Here is a 6,985-nt window from a genome sequence, read left to right as displayed (position 1 = left end):
CTTATACCTATTAGTCCTACCCTAACCGCCCATCCTTCAGTTCCTAGGCAACCACTAAGCTACCTGTCTCTATAGATTTGCCTATTCTGGGTATTTCATATACATGGAATCATACAATATGTAGCCTTCTTGTTATCAGGAGAGATCAATCCCTGGAGAAGGACATCATACTTGGTGAATTGGAGGGCCAGTGAGAAAGAGGAAGATCTTCCACAGGGTGGATTGACTCAGTGGCTACAACAATGAGCTCAAGCATAGCAAGAATTACGAAGATGGTGCAGGACAGGGCAGTGTTTCATTCTGTTGTCACTATGAGTCAGAATCGACCCAATGGCGCCTAACAACAACAACAATACATTTGGGTCCAAAATATGATTGGCAGAAATACAAATTGGGGGCACGTAATTTAGGAGTGGTTGCTTAACCTGGAGCCACAGTTGTCTCGGGTTGCTAATTGCCATCTTCAAGGCTGCTGTGAGGTGTGTGGAGGGCCAGCCGAGGCCTGGCACACAGCTGCCCAGGGAAGGGGACCTTTCCTGAGCAGCAGTAATTGTGACAAGATGACTAACTCTGGTGCATGCACCCTGAGATCAAAGTCATCTCATTATGAATCAACAACATGCTGTGGCTTTCAAAAAGTTGACCGTGAACCAAGGTTGTATAAGAGGTATTTTCCCCACCTCTCACCCAGGAGGCTCTGTCTAGGTGCCAAAGTCAGCAAAGCAGTCCTTTAGGTTCTTCTCACTGAGGGCCCACAGAAACTTTCAGCCCCATCGAGATGGCACCTGCTGCTCTGAGAGGAGAGGAGCTGCTCTGGGGATGCTGCTACTCCTCAGCGTTCCCAGATTCCTCCTGGCTGTGGCCCTGGCCTCTCCTGGTTCCTCTGAAGGCCCTGAGCTGCCACCTGCCACAGCCGGGCGGCTGTTGCTTGGTGATTACGCATGCCAGAGCAGGAGGCTACGTTCCTGCCCCACGTGACCTGATTGTTTTTGCTGCTGCTGCTGCTGCTGCCACGGCAGCAGCCTCGCTTACAGTTCCCTGTGAGAAGCCTCACCATGGGGAGCCCTCTCCTGCTCTGTTTGGTTCCCTGCATGCCCCCAGTATGGCGCCACCATTGGAAGCCTGAAATCCAGGTCAGCAATTGACCCTCTGCCCCAGCTTGTGTCTGGGATAGAGGCTCTTTCAAAGGTAACTCTTCCTGGCTCAGGGCCACACCAGGAATGCCAGGAACCCACCCTTCCCTCTGCCCTGCCCAGAAAGAATGAGGCCCTGATGGTGGCATCTCCACCCCAATACGAGATCTTTCTCTGCTCAGCCCACACACTCAGGCCATAGAACCATTGCCCCCATCATGGTGGCTACACAGCAGAGTCTGGGGTCTAGAGCAAGGGGAGGAGCCATAGTCCTACCCTCTGCCATGCTGCCCCCTGACCCCCTTAGCAGTGATCTGGGAAGAGAGGGGGCTGGGATTGGGGCTGGAGAAGAGGGCGGGAGAGGGGGAGCTTAATGAGAAGGGGAGGGAGGAGGAAGGATGCTGAGAACTTCCCTTCTTTGAACAGATCCAGTGAGGTGTATATCCAGTATATCAGGGGAGGGGCTGGGGGGCTGCCAGAGAAAAATAAGGAGAGCAGTGGGGACAGTCCCCTGGGGCAGGGATGGGGAAGCAGGCTGGGACAAAGGGCTGATGGTCAGGATACGCTGGCTGGTGGTACTATTGGCCTAAGGACCCTCTCCCCCACAAGCTCTTAAGTATGGAGTGGCGGCTCTGGGGACCTTGCGCAGGAGGCAGCCAGGGGAGCAGAAACCACTCTCAGTCCTCTCGGCTGTGGGGCCTGAATTATTAAGCCCTGGGCAGGAGGCTGGTTGACATGAATGCCAAGGGGGAACCAATAGGCCTGTCTCATGCTCTGTACACAGTCACCCAGGAGGTAAAGAATTCATCTGCTTTGAATTAAAACCCAAGCTTGTGTCTGACTGCCCTGGCATGGCCAGGACTGTAAACAGGGCGCCTGGCTGACTGTGGAGGAGCCACGCCAAGGCTGAACTGGCCTCCCATGCCCTCCCTTCTGGATTTCTCCGGGCCTTTTGTTTACAGGCTCCGGCTCATCAGCTCTGAGCCTGGCCACACACATTTTTAACATTCCCCTCCTGCAGAGCAGCTTCACTTCTCCCTTTCCCCACTAAGGAAAACCCTGCAGCTGCAGAGGGACGATGGTTTCCTTAGCCGCAGAGCCTAATGGGGCCAGTCCTGGGGTCCATGGCACTCAGATGCCATCCTGAGGGAGCTGGCAGATAAAACCTCCTCCCACCCAGTTGGAGGAGCTCAGAGGAGTCCAGATCCACCCCTGTTTCTGCTCTGGGCCTACTCTGAGGCTCCCCCTTGAGCAGATAGGATTGATGCCTCAGCCCCAGAGTGTCCCATTTCCAGAGTCCAGAAAAGCAAGACAGAGGGACCTGCCTGAGTCATCGAGGTGCCCAGGACACTAGAAGGAGAGATGCAGACCCCACGCCTGTGCTACCCTGTAATGGCTAGATCCCAGGGTGAGAATCAGCCTGGTGGGCCTGGGATGACCCAGGTGGTGTGTGGAGCCAGAACCTCCTTCCTGATTTTCTTTCCTACAGTCCTTGCTGTAAATGCCTGGATTCCTAAAAACTGCTGATTTCCTACTAGGCTGAAGACCAGCTAGCTTCCTGGGACCACAGGATATCCCTGGACCTCTCATTTCTTTGGTAGCATCGATCACCATTTCTTCCTGGAGTACTGTCCTGGGCTTCACGTTCCTCTGTTTCCCTTGATCTGAACTGTTAGGAAAAATTATCCAAGACTTGGAAAAGGGACAATTTACCAACTGGTAAAATCATGCTCTAAGGGCCTGGGCATCGTCTAGCAGCCTGCCCTGGGTTTATCTTTTTCTTAGGGTGTACCATTGTCTGACTTGCAATTGATTATTGATTAGGGTATCTTACAACTTTTAGGAGCCCTGGTAGCGAAGTGGTTAAGTGTTCGACTGCTAAACAAAAAGCAAGAGGTTTGAACCCACCAGCCGCTCCACTGGAGAAAGATGTGGCAATCTGCTTCTGTAAAGATTACAGCCTTGGAAACATTATGGGGCAGTTCTACTCTGTCCTGTAGGGTCACCGTGAGCCAGAATCGACTCCACAGCAATGGATTTTTTTTTACAACTTTATGAGAGAAGGCATTAGTTTGTAGAAAGCTGATATCAATGTAGGGTTATTGTATAGTGATACAAATAAAAAGATCTTAAAGCTTTATTTTATACATGGTTTAGTGATCTTAATATTTCAACATTCTTTCCTCCTGTTATTATAAATACTTCAGTACCTCCTATACTTTTTTTTAAATTGTGGTGTGTAGATATATAAAGTGTTTTGCATACGGCAAGGACATGAATTTTTGGGATTCAAGGGGTGGAATGTCGTGGATTGAATTGTGTCCTGCAGAAATATGTGTTGTGAGTTCTAACTTGTATGGCTGTGATTATAATCCCATTTGGTAATGAGTTATCCTCGTTATGTTAATGAGGGACGATTAGTGTAGGGTGTATCTTGAGCGAATCTCTCTTTTAATGTGTGAATTTTTTTTTTATTGTGCTTTAGGTGAAAGTTTACAGCTCAAGTTAATTTCTCATACAAAAATTTATACACATATTGTTATGCGACCCTAGTTCCAATCCCCACAATGTGGCAGCACACTCCCTCTTTCCATCCCGGGTTTCCTATGCCCATCCAACCAGCACCTGTCCCTTCATGCCTTCTCATCCTGCCTCTGGACAGGAGCTGCCCATTTGGTCTCCTGTGTCTGCCTGAACTAAGAAGAACATTCTTCGCTAGTATCACTTTATGTTTTATAGTCCAGTGTAAACTTTGTTGGGAGAGTTGGCTTCGAGAATGGCTTCAGTTCTGGGTTAACAGAGTGTCCTAGGGCCATGGCTTCAAGCATTCTTCCAGTCCCAGTCAGACCATTAAGTCTGGTCTTTTTATGTGAATTTGAGTTCTGCACCACACTTTTCACCTGCTCTGTCTGGGGCTGTCTCTTGTGTTCCCTGTCAGGGCGGTCATTGGTGGTAGCCCGGCATTGTGTTCCCTGTCAGGGCGGTCATTGGTGGTAGCCGGGCATTGTGTTCCCTGCCAGGGCGGTCATTGGTGGTAGCCGGGCACCATCTGGCTCTTCTGTCTGCAGTTTCACTGACCCTGTCTTCCATCATTTCAAACCTGCTCCTCAGCCCTTCTATGACACCGTCTATTTCTGAAATCTTGTTGTTTATCTTTTGGATTTCTAATTGTTGTTTTTGTATGATTTCCAGTTGTGAATTTATTTGGGCATTTTGTTCCTGTATTATTTTCCTGAATTCTTCCATTTTTTTGTCTGTATTTTCCATGAATTTGTCTGCCTTTTCCAAAAATTTGTCTATTTTTTTCCTTATTTTTGTCTGCTTTTTGCTTCAGCTCTTGGATAGCTCTGAATATTAGGGATTTGAATTCCCTGTTAGGTAGCTCTAGTGCCTTTTCTTCTCCTGGAAAGTCATCTAGTGTTTTATTTTGGATACCTGCTGAAACCATCCTCTGCTGTTTTATTTTTTTAAATATGTTTTGATATTGTCTGCTGCCTTCGGGACATTCAGTAGTTTTTTCTTTGTTTCTTGATTGTAGATTTGTTTGTTTCATCTGCTTTTTTTGTTTTATTTGGTTATGTCTGAGCAGACAGGCTGGGCATTCTTTGTTGTTTGTTCCTCTGTAGTTGTGATGCTTTTCACCTCCTTGTCCAATGGGCAGGGCCAGTCACTCAGCTGTGGTGCAGCAGGGCAGGTCCAGCTGAAGGAGAAGGGCTAGGTTGGGTTGTTTGTAGCACGTACTAGGGCCAACAGGGTGGGCCAGGAATCAGTGCCAGGCAGGTTCCGGTAGGCTGTGCCTGTGCTGCTCGGAGGTGTGATGTTCAGTGCACAGTGCAGGTAGGCAGGAAAGAGGGGGGAGGTTGTGATGTATGGAGCTAGTATGGGTATGGGAAAGAGGAGAGAGAAACAGGAGCCAAAAACAAACAAGGAAAAACAAACAAAATAAAAGAGTGGAAAGGGAGCTTGCCATTGGAGTGGAGAGATGAGAACCCGAGAAATGAAGACAAGGAAAAATGGAAAAAGAGAAAAAAAAAAAACTAGGTGAAAATTTGGAGAAGAAAAGAAAAGCCCCTAGGGGTCCCACCAGTGCAGCCGTAAAGACCAGGGAAGTCTCCCAGGTTGTGCAGTATAGCCTAGCTACAGGGTGTATAGATGCACACAGCACCATGTATTCAGGAGACAGGAAAATAAGTATAGACAGATGAGAACTGAGAAATGAAGACAGACAGAAAGGGAAAAAGAAGGAAAAAAGAAAAAGAAATGCCCCCAGGGATCCTGCCTATGTGGCTGTGCAGACTGGGAGAGTGTCTCCTAGGCCATGCAGTGTAGCCCAGCTAGAAGGGGCTCCCAGGTGCAAAAAGAGAAACAGAACAAAGCAAAACAAAACAAAGAAAAAAAAAAAGCCCCAGGGATCCCACCAGCATGGTGTCACGGGCTGGGGGAGTGGATCCCCAGTCCAGCGTGGCTTCACAGTCTTTCAAGAAGAAGCAAAGATGGCACACGGAGCTAGGTGTTCAAGAGAAAGGAGGGGGAGGTGGTGGGAAGCACAGAAGAAAACAAAAGAGACAGAAAGAAGCAACACCAGCTCAGGGAGCTAGCCAGTGTGGACGGGGCAAATTCAAGTGGCCCAGAGCGGAAGCAGTTGCCCCCTGGCCAAGAGACTATGGTGGGAAGTGGAGGAGGCCAAAGTGGGAGGGGAATAAGGGTGCGGGTTAGGAAAGCATATAGTGCTCCTTACCAGGTGGTCTGTCTCGAAGCTGCTTTCTCATACTCCCTGTCTGTGGATCTGTGATGTGGGTGGGGTGAATCCAGACGGCGTGGACACTGCACTTCCCAGCTGTCTGAGCCACTGCGGCCAGCCAGGAAGCTCGAAGGTAGAGCAGCAGGGAGAGGATAGGGAGTAGGAAAGCTTGTATCGCTGGCTAACCTTCTGGGAGCTCCATGAAGCTGCTTTCTTGTGCTCCCTGTCAGCTGGTTTCTGACAGGAGTCCAAGATGGCGAATCCACGCTGTGTTTGCTGATAAGGAACCTCGGCGCGTATTTCTTGCTCTCAGCGCTCTGTCAGTTTTCTTATTCCATTTAGTGTTTGGCTGAGTTCTTTATCTCTTCATTTGACACTTCGTGTTCCAGGAATGACGTTTGTCTCTGTTTTATTTAGTTTTTCAGGTCTTTGCTGTGGAGGGATGGTGTGGTGCTTCTGTCTTTGGCACCGTGTTGGCCAGAAGTCTCCCATGTGATTCTTCTGGCCTCAGGCTTATGGAGTCTCTGGTTTATGTGGCCTTTTTGTCTCTTGGGCTAATATTTTTGTTGTGTCTTTGGTGTTCTTCATTCTCCTTTGCTCCAAGTGGGTTGGGACCAATTGATACAAAAATATTTATTTATTTATTTAAATTTTTACTGTACAGTAGATGAAAGTTTACAGAGCAAATTGGTTTCCCATTTGATAGTTTGTACATAAAGTATTCCATAACATTGGTTTCATTCTCCACAAATGTGTTAGCACTCTCCCCATTTCTGTCCTAGTTTCCCTTCTTCCTGATTTTCTGTCCCTTCCTGCTTTCTCATCTTTGCTTTTGAGCAAAGTCGCCCTTTTTATCCTATATAATTGATTGTTCTATGGAGCACGTTCCTCTTGGGTGTTATTGTTTATTTTATAGGCCTGTCTATGGTTTGGCTGAAAGGTGGTCTCCAGGAATGGCTTTGGTTCCAGTTCAGGAGGGTGTCTTAGAGTCATAGTCTCAGGGGTTCTTCCAGTCTCTGTGAGACTGTTAAGTCTAGTCTTTTTTGTGAATCTGATTTTTTGTTTTATAATTTTTCTCTTCCTCTGTCCGGGACTCTCTGTTGTGATCCCG

The sequence above is a fragment of the Loxodonta africana genome, chromosome 26 (assembly GCF_030014295.1).
Source record: "Loxodonta africana isolate mLoxAfr1 chromosome 26, mLoxAfr1.hap2, whole genome shotgun sequence".
Lineage (NCBI taxonomy): Eukaryota > Metazoa > Chordata > Mammalia > Proboscidea > Elephantidae > Loxodonta > Loxodonta africana.
This window is presented reverse-complemented; position numbering follows the sequence as displayed.